This window comes from Lygodium microphyllum, chromosome 26 (assembly GCF_053477565.2).
Source record: "Lygodium microphyllum isolate KBCC chromosome 26, Lygodium_microphyllum_v1.1.10, whole genome shotgun sequence".
In the NCBI taxonomy this organism is placed as follows: Eukaryota; Viridiplantae; Streptophyta; class Polypodiopsida; order Schizaeales; family Lygodiaceae; genus Lygodium; species Lygodium microphyllum.
In genome coordinates this window covers 94,847,059-94,862,130 of record NC_141160.1, presented here as the reverse complement: position 1 = coordinate 94,862,130, position 15,072 = coordinate 94,847,059, and the positions used below count along the sequence as shown (strand labels likewise).

General features: G+C 42.9%; 1 protein-coding gene across 7 annotated transcripts in view; it reads left to right on the top strand.

Moving 5' to 3' along the window:
- Window positions 1–15,072, top strand: part of LOC148013560 (proteasome activator subunit 4-like) — a 165,960-nt gene that overhangs the window by 118,938 nt on the left and 31,950 nt on the right. The window lies entirely within an intron of this gene.

Sequence of the window (15,072 nt, the reverse complement as noted above, 5' to 3'; positions counted from 1 at the left end):
AGCCTCATACATGATCCACATTACCACGGATACACGAGGCTGAATCAAAGATAAAAGCATTGTGAGTCCGCCAAATGTGCCAAAGACTAGTGCATCACATGAACTTAAAGAGGCAAGGACGATGAGATTGCAAGACATCTTGCCTAAGACCCAAGAATGGATATGCATTCTTTGAAGTGTCAGCTAGGTCCACACTTTGGAGATGAAGTCCCAAATCTGTCTGGCAATCAGGCAAGAAATGAAAAGATGAATAGGGGTCTCATCATCAGTAGTACAAAATATATTGTGCCTCGGGTATCTTGCGAGCCTCCAGATAAAAATTTTTCCTTGATAGGGAGGCTTTGATTTCCATAAATGAAGCAGGTGATTGTGCCACTTAGCTGATGAGCAGACCAATCTTTATTAGCTTTCTTTGTGCTATATCTCTTATCCTCTACCATTATGTGGTAGCCAATCCAACCACAGCGATAAGGGTTGAGAAGTAGGCAAGGGAGAATGCCATCAAGCTGGTCCTCCAAGGTTGACCAGATCAGCTTGTGACCTCGAGGTATTTGGAAGTACTCAGGAATATGGTGGATAGAATAAAATCTCACCTGACTTGGAATAACAGCATCCTGAATAGTCTTCATGTCTAGCCTCACCATCCTATAAAATAATCCCTTTGCACTTGCTTGTCAAGCCAATCAAGCAACGTGGATGTATCCAAAACCTTTGCTTGCAAGGAATTCACTTCCTTTCTAGAATTAGGACACCAAACAAGAAGGCGAAGAGACTCTTGCCATGATGCAATTAAGTGGATAGGAAGAAAAGACTTCAAAATTTTGAATGGTTGAGTGGAATTCAGAATTTTCCACCATGAGGCGTGGAAATGAGTGCCACCATATGAAATGCCAAAATCCTTTATAAAATCCTTAACAACATCTGTCCAAGGGTGATGCTGAACACATAAAGATTGCAAGGATGCAAACTGCAAGGCCATCATATGAATTTTGATATCCAACAAGGTAGCACCACCCAACAGTTTTGTTGTAGTACATGTTGTCAAGGTACCCATTCTTGGCCCAATTGATTCCTTTGCTTCTTTTAGAGCATAAAGTGGATAGGCTGCACTAGTTCTTGCAATGACTTTTGCATCCATGGAAGCAACAACAAAAAGTAAGAAATCATGGTGATCATGATTGTTTGAGCCACTTTCAATCACACATGCCAAGGCCAACATTGGGACTTCCAATACATAAACTCATCTTGAATACGTGAAGACATCCAGTCGAGCAAAGGATGAAGATCCACATCCACCCCTATGGGATGACCCAAGTGTCGAGTTATCTTCTCGAAAAATCATGCCCCATTGCCAACCCAAATTACTCAAATCACTCTTTGATATGCATTGATATGCAAGCCTAAAGCGGGACCAAATAGGCTCCATATTGTCATCGTTTTTAAAAAATTAGATCTATTAGCCTTAAGGAACATAAAGGAATCATCAGTGAGAGACAGCCCAAAAGGTTTTTCTCAATTGGGAAGAGTTAATCTTAATTCAATGATCTCACCAGCAATAGCCAACTTATTAAGCAGAGAGAGCATTAGATGTGTCACCAAAGCAAAGAATAAGGGACTAAGGGGACATCCTTGATGATGGAGCTAGAAAGAGCGATTGCATCAGTCACTCCCCCATTTATTGCAATACGGGCTACTACGTCAGTGCAGATAGTCTTTGTAAGAGATGTCATTCTAGGCTGAAACCCATGGCAGACATTAATTGACGAAAGCCTTTTCAATATCCAATTGAATCATAACAACTTGCTGACCAGATGCTTTGGCATAATATATCCCCAAGTGAACATTTAGAATGTTGTGCATGATATTGTGTCCCTTAATGAAACCATACTATCATGGGTGAATCAACTGCTGGAAAACTTTTTGCAGTCTAGTATTGATGATCTTGGAGAATATTTTATACAATGATCCCATAATAGAAATGGACCTCCACTACTTTAAAGTTTGGGGTGAGGGAATCTTCAGTAAGAGATGAAGCAATGCAAAGGCATAGAGCCCGATCTCCAAACTTGTTGACAAAGTTGGGCCAGTGGGTCCTTAAGCTGATCAACATATGCTGAGAACAGTTCATTAGGCAAGCCATTCCAAGTAGGGCTTTGCTTGTCGGGGAAATGGGCCATTCCAAGTAGGGCTTTTCTTGTTGGGCATAATATATCCCCAAGTGAACATTTAGAATGTTGTGCATGATATTGTGTCCCTTAATGAAACCATACTATCACGGGTGAATCAACTGCTGGAAAACTTTTTGCAGTCTAGTATTGATGATCTTGGAGAATATTTTATACAATGATCCCATAATAGAAATGGACCTCCACTACTTTAAAGTTTGGGGTGAGGGAATCTTCAGTAAGAGATGAAGCAATGCAAAGGCATAGAGCCCGATCTCCAAACTTGTTGACAAAGTTGGGCCAGTGGGTCCTTAAGCTGGTCAACATATGCTGAGAACAGTTCATTAGGCAAGCCATTCCAAGTAGGGCTTTTCTTGTCGGGCAAATGGGACAACACCTTGTTGACCTCCTCGATAATATTTGCCTCCATAAGACCTGCCCATTCAGGTTTTACTTGGCCACACACCATGCCTAAGACATAATTGTGGGCAGCATGAACCACATCAATGAGAATTTCTTGTGGACCCACCAAAGATTTTATAGTAGTGAAGGCACATGTGGATTATAGAGCGAGGCTTAGTGACCACAACGTCTTGCGTATCTAGCAAGCTCAAAATATTCTCATGTGCATATTTTTGGTGAAGACAAGCATAAAACTGATGAGTTTGGTAATTTCAGTTTTACCTGCCTGAGACTACTCCAGTTCTATGCGAATGAGATCTAGAAGGTCATCCCTCAATGGAAGCAATCTTCCTCAATAATTAAGCCACAGGGCAGAATTGAAAGATCTATTTACCCCCATGCGTGTTGTGGGCAAAGGAAATGATTAGGGCCTAGAATAAAATCCCTTTCCCGTTCGTTGAAACCTTTGAGTACCATTCTGTGGAGGGGTATGCATAGGAACCGAACAAGATTTCTAGCGAGCATGATGCTTCACCACTATCACCCAAGGAGCTTTCTTAGAAGCTTGATCACGATAGGAGGTTTGAGGCTCATCCACAGGCCTGCATCACACAAATTCACAAGTCTTGTTTGACCAATAGGTGGAAAAGGAGATACATGTTGCTCCTGAGATAGAGGTTGAGGCTCTTGCACTTGCATATGCATCTCCACTTCTAAATCGATACGATGCTGTGATCCCTTAGGATCATGATTACATTCAAACATAAAGTGTCCTAGTTGTCCACATCTAAAACAATGGCTTGCATATGTCCCCCATCTGAACTCTTAAAACAAGGGATGCAAACTAGGATCTTGAAAATGCATTTAGTTGGACGAACTTTACTGGTATCCCAAAGCAAGTAGCCTCGATTTTTGTTGTGAGAAGCCAAGCGAGGTTCCACCAATACTTGCCCAAGAGAGTGCAAGACCAATGGAAGAAGCCGCTGGAGATGCAGAGGAAAGTTGACAACTTCCACCCAAATAGGACACGCCTGTTTAAGTACATCCTGAAATTCCTGAAGGGCCCCCATAGAACAACACTAACTAATTGACCATCCAAAAACTAAGGGATACTTTGCATTATATGAGCCTAAGCTTGTGAGGTGCAAAAGAGAACTCTTAAAGAATCCTTTCGGCCCATCATAAATGTCCTCCTCGAGAGGAGCTTGTCCCTGCCCATTTCAAGCTTCCTCAAACAAATTAGCAGGTGAAAGCATACCCTCAGGCCAAGCTCGGATAGGAGCAATGATGGAAAAGCAACCCATGAAGTAGAAGATGGCAGCTTACTCATGGAAGGCTGCAATTTGCTGCAGCACAATGTCACTCAAAACTGCCACCACATGCTCACTGTTAGGTAAGGTGGATGCCTTACCCTCATTTGCATGAACGTACTTACTCATTAGGCTTTTGGCTTGAGCCAGTATACCTTGGTACATGTCCCCGTGATCTTGCAAAGGAGGGCAGCCAACCTGCTGTGAAAATTCTGAAGTGCTCGTGCCCATGGGATCCACCACTATCTTGTGGTCCTTGTGTGCTTCATCAGCTTCAGCATCTTCATGAATGTCCTCTGCTTGAGACTCTTCATCAGAATCCAAATCAATTTTACCTTCCATGCCTGCCACATGCTGGTGTGTGAAATCCATATTGATACCACAGGAGGTCTCCATCTCTGTTGAGCTAATTCATGGGTCAGTTAATCACTGTTTTGTAGGTTACTGTGTTTTCAGAGGTGGTGTACATGATGTTGCATTGTCACAGAATTTTGTGTGTGAAGGACAGATTAGGGTTTGCATTAGAGTGTGTCACATCTGTTCAGGGCTGTGCAGGTCTGACCTTGAGTGTGATTGTAGATCATCACCTGAATAGCACCCGCTACCTGTCTTTGCACCTACAGCCAACTATTGTCCTGCATCTGCCTCCTGTCAGTCATGTGCCTGCAGCAAGTTTACTCCCCAACCTGCTCCTGATAAGATTGTAGCCTGGATGGCAGTGCGTGGGACTGTTCGGCTACACACCGCCCACCCACAGCTGTGCATCAGCTCTGGTCCATCTCTGTTTGATCGTGGTAAATTGATCAGGAGGAATGGACAGAGGGTTGCTTGAAGATTGATGGACCTGTTGTGGTCCTTCTCTTTCTTTTCCCCCCCAGAATGGGTTATTTTATATTGATTATGAAAAAAGTACAATATATCAAGATTACCAAGTGCAAGTTGGCTCTAGGCCATCATGTATGAACCAAGTACAATGGATTTAGTAAGCAAAACAAGACAAGATTGCAAAAGGCATCTCAAGACTAGATAGACACAAATGGTCAAGAGTTTTGGTGGGATTTAGCCACATGGGTGTGGGCTTTAGTTTCCAAAGTCTCCAGTACAACATCTTCAAAGAAGTCCCCCAACACCGCAAAGGAGTTGGGCCGCTGACGTTCAGCCGGTGAAGACGAAGGCATATTGGTGGGAGGGAAGAAGAACCTGGATACCTTCGATCCCATGGAGTGATGACTCTACCACCAGCATCAAAAGCCAACTGAGAAAGAGGGTCGCAGGCATGCGACAATGATTGGGATGGTTACTGATGTGGTTGTTGCTCTTTGGGAGGTGGCGGTTCCTTGGTAACAGTAGGGGCTTGAGCGGTAGGTGCTTCTAAGGATTTGTCTCTGTGACTGGAATAAGTGGAGACGGGGTCCTACGAAGAAGGGATAGTAGGTGTGGGAAGGATAGAAGTCTCCTTTGCCTTTCCTTTGTTGCATTGGGCTTTCGTCCACCCTTGATTTTTCAAGTTTGAAGAAAGAGCAGGTTGCTTGCTGCTGAGCAATTTGTTGCTTAGCAGAGTAAGGAGGCATGTTTTGGTCCCTGTCTATGGGCTGATCTGCCAAGGTACTCTTACAATCTGGTCATTGGCCCATGAAATGACCCAGTTGACCATAGGAGCAACAGTGGCCAGCAAAAGTACCCCACTTGAGCTGTAACCAAAGAGGCCGCATGCTTGTACAATATAGGTGCAACCAGCTGGGTCACTTTGGGGCAGTGTCCTAGAGCATGCACAATCTTTTCATGTTGGCTGCCTTTATGTTGGGGGGGACCAACACATTGCCCGACGGTTTATTGGACATTGTTGCTTCAGCAAAGATTGGAATTCTGGGAGTATATGCCCGAAGACAATATGCATTAGTTGCTTGTCAAAGAGAAGGGGCTTCTATTAGAGGGGGAGATTGCAAGCCGAAGTAGAAAGAAGAAGGATCTCATGAAACCCATGTGGACCAGCAAAGATCTCCTCCATGCCACTGATCTGAAGAATATAGGCCAGCCATTGGTGGATCCTAGCAAGCATGGGAATTAGACCCGTGAAGGCAAGAATGACACCTCGCCATAGTTACCTGGAATGGGAAACGGGAACGGGAACGGGACGCCCTGGAACGGGGGGAACATCCAAGGTCGGGGAACGGGAACGGGGGGAATGGCACATGTCTTAAGTGCCCCAAATATGCCCTGCATGACCCAAATTGCCCCAAAGAATGTCCCTCTAATTGCCCCAATACCCGTCAATGCATGAAATTGACCCAAATGCCCCAAAATTGACTCGATTACCCCCATAGCTCCAAATTGCCTTGAATTGCCCCAATTATCCCAATTTCCCTTGAAATTAGACAATATAAATGGATGAATATCTTGGAATTGAGGATCGACTGAAATTTGATTCTGATTTGCAAGAGTTGATAATGCATCAAATTTGAACTTTGCATGGACTCCTAATGAGCTTGTGGGTTGTCTTGACACTTTGAATCTTCAACCCGAGAGAGAGAGAGAGAGAGAGAGAGAGAGAGAGAGAGAGAGAGAGAGAGAGAGAGAGATCAGTGTGTGCACATTAGGCAATGGAGATGGGTGAATATGTAGTAGGACTATGACCCAAGCAAAAAAAAAAAAAAAAAAAAAAAAAGAAAAAACGTCAATTTTCAGTAAACAGCCCTGGAACAGCCGTTCCAAATAGGGAACGGCAGGGAACGTTCCCTGGCCATTTCACCTCCTTGGAGGGTTTGGAACGCGTTAGGCCGTTCATACAGGCCGGAACGGCCGTTTCCTGTTTCTATGCACCTCGCTTATGAAAGGCCAAAAAGGAGCGAAGAATCTGGTGAGTCGGTACTTCTGTATCAAAAACCTCCTCCTCCGCACAAGCCGGGATGTTCCTTTTGTCTCTCTCATTAGACCTCTCTCTTTTTTTTTGTAAAAGGTAATTGTATTAATTATGAAAAAAAGGTACAAGTTTACATGATTACAAGATACACGAGGGCCCTAAGCCAACGTGTGCAAAATCCCAGTACTAGGCCACAAAAAAGATACACAAGTCATGGCAAAGACCCAAAGGAAATTGCCATATGTCAGGGAAGCAAGTCCTCCCGAGGGAGCAAGTCCGAGTGCCGAATGAGATCTATCTGCCAATGCAAGAGACCTTTAAGCCGGGCAATGTGTCTCGGTACATTAGACCTCACACACACACACACACACACACACACATTAGACCTATCTCTCTCTCCTCGCCTGCCTTCCTTAAAAAAAAAAACTCGATCTTCTTCTTCTCCTTAGCCTTCACTATTTCTCTCTCTTCCATTTCCCGTAGCATTTATTCTCCAAGATTCCTTCATGTTGATCCAAACTAACATTTAAGAGTAACAGTAACAATAATACTAACACTTACACTAGCATATATTAACATTGACATTAAAAATTCAACAAACCATTGACTTTTAATGCTTGCTTGTGTGCATGAGATCTCTTGATTATCAACAATGGTCTGCCATGGCCATGGAGTGCCAACTCCTCTGGACCAAATTGTTGAACAACTTTGTGCCAAAACATAATTTGACGCTTATCTTAAGCACAAGGACTAGACAAGTGCCACATCTCGTTATACCCACCACTTGCAAGGTATGCCGTTAATGTATATTCCTCTCACTAGTAGCATCCCATATTGCCCTATTCAAGACAAAGGTGTACCTATGATACACAGACCATCATCATCCCATAATTGAATAGTGGGCTTGTGCATGTTGTTATATTCCATACTAGATAACAAGTTGATGCTTTGATACCGATGAAATGTCCCCTAGGATTTGACTTGCACATGAGACACAACATAAAATGTACGGAAGATAAAGAAATACAAAGGTGACACACATAATACTCGCCTCCAAGCCCTAGTGCCAAACATGCGTACCCTTGAGGTTGGGAGCCAGCAACGTACTTGAATACTAGCATATCCCAAGAGTTGGCATCGTATACCCCTGAGGTTGGGAGCCAGCAATGTGCTTGAATACTCGCAGATCCCAAGAGCTGGCATCATGTACCACCAGCCCACACCATTCAAGTGTAGAGATGTATTGGCCTAAGGGCCTAACGTCCAAGAGTGTTGATCACACTATCATGTGGACAATGCCCCACCAACCCTAAAGTGCCGCTAGTCCTTTCGCACCAAGTCACTTTATGACCAATGCTGCTAGCACACATCCTGACGTTCAAGGTTATAACAACGGGACTTAAGGTAGCCACGATGATCCAAGGAGGATGTTTATTTTGGAGAAGAGACTAGTCTAGGTTTGAGAGGTGATATTTGTCTTGTAACTCAAGAGGGAATCCCTGTACCAAGTATAGCAGCTATAAACATTAGAAACGTGTTTCATAAGTTTTTGACAAGAGGGGGTAAAATAAGAAACACGGGTTTTTTATATAGGGATTTTTTAATAGTTTTAACTTGGGAAAGATGTTAAACCTTTATGGAACTCTTTCTTAAACAAAGAAGAGCCAATTGAGCTTGAATGATAATACATGAGAGTTAACTGAGAATAGAACATTATGTATCCATGATCCATTATTGAGTTATGTCAAAGTTAGTCTTTAGACAAGCTATATTATGGTTTAGACCTCAAACATTATGATTCATACATATCACATAAAGAAAATTGAAATAAACATGTAAATAGCTCATGTACAATATGGAGTGAGTCAAGTTGCAACATCATAATTCTCATTTCAAAACAAATCAATAAAAAGTCAAAATCGAGAATGAATCGTAATATATTATAAATAACTCATTACTGAGACTAAAGTCATATAATAATCAACTCTCAAGACATGAATAGGTACTAGATCAACAGAGTTCAATAACTAAACAAAATTCCAGAAAAGTAAGTCTGCCTTCCAAAATCTTGAGTCCTCATGAGTCATTACTCATCATCATGATCATATTTACATTGCCTAGCAGTTTTTGTCAAAAAACCCATGTTTTTGGGTCCCCCTCCAAACTTCCACCCTCCGTTTTTTACTGTCAGAAATGTTTCTACTTTGAGAAACGTTTTGTAAGTTTCAAGCTCAAAGAAACGTGTTTCTTTGCTACATTGGTATCAAGGCATGTGAAGAACCTTCCCTAGGATAAATAAGTACTCTATCCAAGAGTGTGACCCAACTCTGATCGCAAGTAGTGATTGAAGAGAAGACGTTTTCTATTCCCTTAAGTTGTGTGGTCGGTGGTAGTTGGTGAAGGCGAGATGAAACAAACCCCCAAGCTCTATAGTCTAATGATGGTAATTGCGAATCTAGCCTCAAATCTCTTCCCTTGGTCTTTGGACGTGTCATCCTAAAATATCTAATGAATGCTAGGCTGCTGTGGTCCTCAATATGTAGGTGCTATAGATTGAAGCCTCCATAGCAAAAGCTTCTTCCAAGGCTCCTTGCCTAAAAGCAAACCCTTGACAATTAGCTTAATCAATAAGTATTAAGACCTTGCTCTAACTATTTGGATCCATGATCCCCAAGTCTTCTTTAGATCTATGTTGTATAATGACATCTCCAAGCCTCCTCTAGATCTATGCTTTTGTCTCCTCTTGACCAAATAATGTTCCTAATGAGGTGCTTCACTTGGCCAATATGCGACCTATAGAGTGCCCAACGTGAAGAAATACCCTAACATAGAAACACAAATAACACTGTATGACAAAGCACAGACTGATAGAAGAACACAGTTAGGGTTAGGGTAACTCAAAAACAATGAACACAGAGAATGAATGAAATGATATGACTATTGAATATACAATGCCCATGTAACAAACTCATTATGTAGTGAATGAATACTGTACCTCGAACTCCCGTATCTCAACGATTAGGGCAAGGGTAATGAGCTAGGGAGTGTGTCGTATTGTGAACGGATCTTGAATCCTAGCAAAGTAGTCTCCGGACGTTGAACACAAGCAAATGCAGCCAAGGAAGGCTAGAGCTGTCGTAGACAGCAATGCATGAGAGAGAAAGACTAAAAACGTAGGCAAGGAGAGAGAAAGACTAAAAACGCAAGTGAGGGGAGAGAAAGACTAAAAACGCAAGCTGTAGGAGAGAGAAAACAGCAAACGCAGGCTGCAGGAGAGAGAATGACTAAAAGCGCAGAAAAACTAGCAGCAGCAGTTAGTATGCTGAAATCAGCTTCGAACAATGTGTGGTAGGCTGGAAATAGGTGCGAGACTGTTGTATACAGCAATGGCCAGCTTGGACTGCGATGTCTCCGCGTCTGGGGTGTGGGCATCAAGCTAAAATACCTAAAATCTGCAAAAACGATATTAAGGCTGAATGAAGGGCAGTATATCTATTTAGAGAAAGTTTGGGCCTTCCCAAGTGGGTTTGTGCTTATGGGATACAGACACTCTCTAGGAATGCATTTCTTTTTAAATAAACAAGGTTTCTTCTTGATTTAAGCATGTTTTGGGGTTGTTTAAGTGAAGCTAATGTATTTTTAGCTCAACACCCTCTCTTAGGGCCAACAACAGTGCCACGAGAAGTAGGCCAGCCAAGTCTTAAAAAAAAAAACTTTTATCCCAAGGTGTCCTATCCCAAAGCAACCAGAGCATCGGACAAAGGGTGTGCGTTAGCTGTCCAGTGTTCTACTAAGACTATAGAGGCGATGGTTATCTTACCAAGAGAGCCCAAGTGATTACCCGAGAGAGGGGAGGGCATCAGATAAAAAGGGTGCATGTTGGCTGCCCAGTGGCCTATGAAGTCCTGCAAAGGCGGATGGGATCAACTATGGACTTTTTTTTAAAATTTTAGGGGTTTGTAATTTTGATAGATTTAACATTGAGTGAGGGTTTCAAATCAGTTTTCGTCCTATCGAGTATCCGTTTCCCAAGGGGGAAAGTGATAAGGGATGGTCAGACCCAAGACCTTTAGAAAACAAGCGTACTATCCCTACCATTATTGGGTGTCGGTGAAAAATGAAAATGACTAAGGTGTGGGTGATACAATTATGACAAAGATGTGAAGTAAGTAAGACAAGCAAAGCAAGCAAGCATGCTAGGGAGAACAGCCTTGGAGATTGCCATGTGCAATGCCACGAATATGGTGGATCTAGAGTCGACCACTCCAAAAGACCGAAAAGGAATAAATGTGCACAGATGCATGTTTACATGAATAGAATGCCAATGCATGGGGTAATGCAGAGGGAGATACAATATGTCATGCTAACGCAAAATGCAATGCAACGGTGCCACTTGGACAGTGCCCTTGCAAGGGAATTGTTCACTTGCCCAAGTGGCCTTTTACAGTCATGTCATCCTGACAGTGCAGATGAAGTTACAAATGTCGTACAATACAAAAGAGTAAATGAATGAATGAATGAATGTCGTACAATACAAAGAAATAAATGAATGAATGAATGAATGAATGTAGTGCAATACAAAGAATTAAATGAATGAATGAATGAATGTCATACAATACAAAGGAATAAATGAATGAATGAATATCTAAAAATTGTAAGCATCATCACTATCACTATCAAGAGAAGTAGCCGTCCCCTCTCAAACTGGAAGGGAAAGCAAGAGGGAAGCACTATCTCCCTGCCAATCTAAAGAAGTAGGGGAGGGTGTACCTAGGCCAATCCTAGATAAAAGGGACTGAAAAACCGGCCGGTTGACTGCTTTGGTCAAAATGTTTGCAAAATTTTCTGACGAAGGCACAAACTCTTGGCAGATAGTGCCTAGCTCAACCTGCTATCTGGAAAAGTGGAAGTGGACTCCCACATGCCACGTCTGTGGTGTGATGATCGGATTGCCCGCAAGGGCAATGGCACTTTGGTTGTTGCAGTTGACAATGGTGAAAGAGACACAAGGGAAGTGAAGCGTCACCAGTAAGCTTCTCAGGTAGATGGCCTTGGTGGTGCCATTGAAGAGAACCCTATACTTAACCTCGGCTAAGGAAGCTGCCAGGGTCTCTTGCTTACGATTGAACCAAGAAATGGGAGCCATGCCCAGGGTGAAGAGCTAGCCGCCATGGGAATGTCGGATGTTGAGATCTCCTGCCCAATCAAAATTAGTGTAGCCCTGCAAATATAAACCAGAACCATAAGTGAGGCCATAAGAATAGTACATCTTAAATAACACAACACATGAAGACATGCAATTCAATGTGATATCCTAGGTGCTGTGAAATACTAACTGAGAATGTTGACTGAGTAAGTTAAGTCTGGCCTAGTATGAATTAACTGAAGAAGTTTCTCTATTTTATCATCAGGCATGCGTATGTATATATGACACCAGAGAACTCTGAAGTGGGATATGACAAGGCAAGAGCCAAAGAATGCCTTGTATGGGGTCTTTTGAAGAAGAGCCGCAATCGAACGATGGTTGAGAATGTACACTACAGTGTTAGCAACCTCAACCCAAAGGCGCTCAAGGAGCTCTATTGCGAACATCATAGAGCGTGCCATCTACATGACTATCCATTTTTGACGCTCTATGACTCCATTCTGAGAGGGGAAGCTGGTAGAGGTGAGCTGGCAAGAGATGGCATGCTGTTGCAGAAACTTGGAAAATTCATGGGAGATGAACTCACCACCGCTATCACTCCTCATGCAACCAATACGACGACCTGTTTGGTTATGAACCAATCGCACCCAAGCAAATAAATATGTGGAAGCATTGGACTTATGCTTGAGGAAGTACATCCACATGTATCTTGAAGGATCATCCTCTATAAAAAAAGTACAACACGCTGTTCAAGGCAGCAGTGGATGTGGGCCCAGAAAGATCAACGTGGATCAATGTAAGAGGTGCCTTAGCTCTATGTGTAGACTGCTAAGGAAATGGGGTATGGTGCTACTTTCCGAGCTGACATGCTCTACAGACATCTCGAGCTAGCTCCAGGCGAGGGAGACCCTCAACCATCTCACGGCGAGAAAACACATAAATAGAGTCATAGCCAAGATGCCTCGGGCATAAATGCTAAAGACGCTCATTATTTGTAGACTCTCAAGTTATGGCTAATGCTTGGAAGCTATGGAACACGGAGCCCTCGGCTGTCAACTCGGTAAGAAAATGGGTCATGTAATATAGGTCATTAGGCTGTGCCTCACCTTGAGTAATCACTAAATCAGTCTGAGAGTCAAGGACCTCAACTGTGGTTGTTGTAAAGAAAACTGCTCGCCCCAATTGGCAAAGCTGCTAAACAGATAACAAGTTTATCCCAAGCTGAGGGACATAGTATACATTGTCTAGTGAAGCCAGATATGAACCCTTGTCAGTGGCAAAATTGACACAACCTTGAGCGTGGATCTTGACTGAGGAGTTGTTTCCTATCCAGATCTACTCTGCTGCAGAGGCTTGAGCACAGAAGATGTCCTCTATAGGAGTCATTTGATGTGTAGCTTCACTATCCACAATCCAAATAGGTGCTAATGTGTCGGCTGTGACGAGTGGGCCTCTGGGGTAACCTCGTTGGGAATCAAGTCACAGATTTAGACGAGACTCACATCGAATGTCTTGACGGAGACAATGTGGGCCTTAGCAGACCATTCAGACAAGCCCTCTGAAGTTGAGAACGTTGTTGACTGAGATGGTTGACTGGTGGCAGTGTGAGTCTGATCTTTCCACTATCTCTTGCCATCACCCTGCCTCCCCTGATGGCGGTTGCTCCATTGAGGGGCGGGGGTCTGTGACTTGGAATTTGGTGCTGTGCCTCTTGCATTTGATCGACATGTGTCGTCAAAATGCCTAGCCTTTTGACAATGTTGACAATACGTATTCTTTGTAGATACATTTTGCCACCTGGGTTTTAGTTGAGACGGGGAGTTTCCTTGTGATTTCTCTGCTTGTTTTTTATTTTGATTTTGATTTTGATTTTGATTTGAAGTTTGATTTTGTTTACCCTTTCCCTTGCTGCCCCTTTTGAGAATGAGTAACAAGAGTCCCCTTTAAGGGATTATTAATATGAAACTGATCAAAGAGTCGTACATAACGCAATAGTTGATACTCAAATTAAGGGATTATTAATATGAAACTGATCAATGAGTCATGCATAACGCAATTGTTGACACTCAAATTCATAGAATATGGGTAAAATGGGCAGAGAAACCACTTGTTGCACAAAATTGAAGTATTTTCATGGCAGCTTGCTAAGAAACAATGTGACTTGATTGTCAGAGGACTTAAGAGAACTTGTAGTGGAGAATTCAGGTCCTATCCTGAGCCACATAGTGGTTAGTCAAGTGTGCACATCGTTTTGACACTAAATCAAAATGCTGAAGTTGAGAATGAAACTCAGGCAATAAACCTTGCATCAGCTTGATAATAGTGGAGGCATTCCTAGCCTTCCATGAGCGGACAACCTCGTATGGAACAAGTACGGGATTGGGTTGGGGTTCCAACCCTGCACAAGATCCCATAGGTTTTGTTAGTCAAGGACATGTCTCATCAAGTTTGACCAAGTTGTAAAGTTTGACCCGTTAAAATGAGTCTTGTCATTGAATGCATACTTGGTGAAAGATGAGGTAGAACCATGAGGTGTCGGGAATGTGGGGTAAGATGGATGTGGAGGATAAGATAGTGGTGGTGGTGGGTGTGGAGGTGGAGGTGTCTGATAAGAAGGAGAGGGAAGAGGCGGGTAGACAGAAAGACTATTGAGTATCCTATGAGTACTGATTGATGCGAAGGCACTAGAACATGATTGTTTCCATAAGGTGCCGGTGGAGATGGAGGCACTGGGACACGTAAACCGTGTCTAAATGTCTATTGGGACACAACATAATGACTAGAGGGTCCACTAGGTAATGCCATGGAGGCAAACTGTGGCACCAATTGATTCACACTCGGGAGAGACTGAGGGGAATACCCAAGCTGCAATGATTCCGAAAGTATGCGAGGAAAAGGTGGAACACCACCCGGTTGAGAAAGAGATGGGGTCCTTATGGCTGTGCCCAAGTTTGAAGAACCCCCAATGTGGTGAATGAAAACGCGTGATCCTACATGAGAGGCAACATGCGGTGCACTTAATGGAGGGTGAAAGGATGTGGTAGCGGAATAAGAGGGTGGGATGGGAGGGAGATTAAATGGATTTGTGATAGATGTAGATGTGGGAAATAATGTGGGTTCCTTTTATTCATTAAACACATTAAATTGAAATAATAATGATGAAGATGCACCTACTTCATTTTGACATTT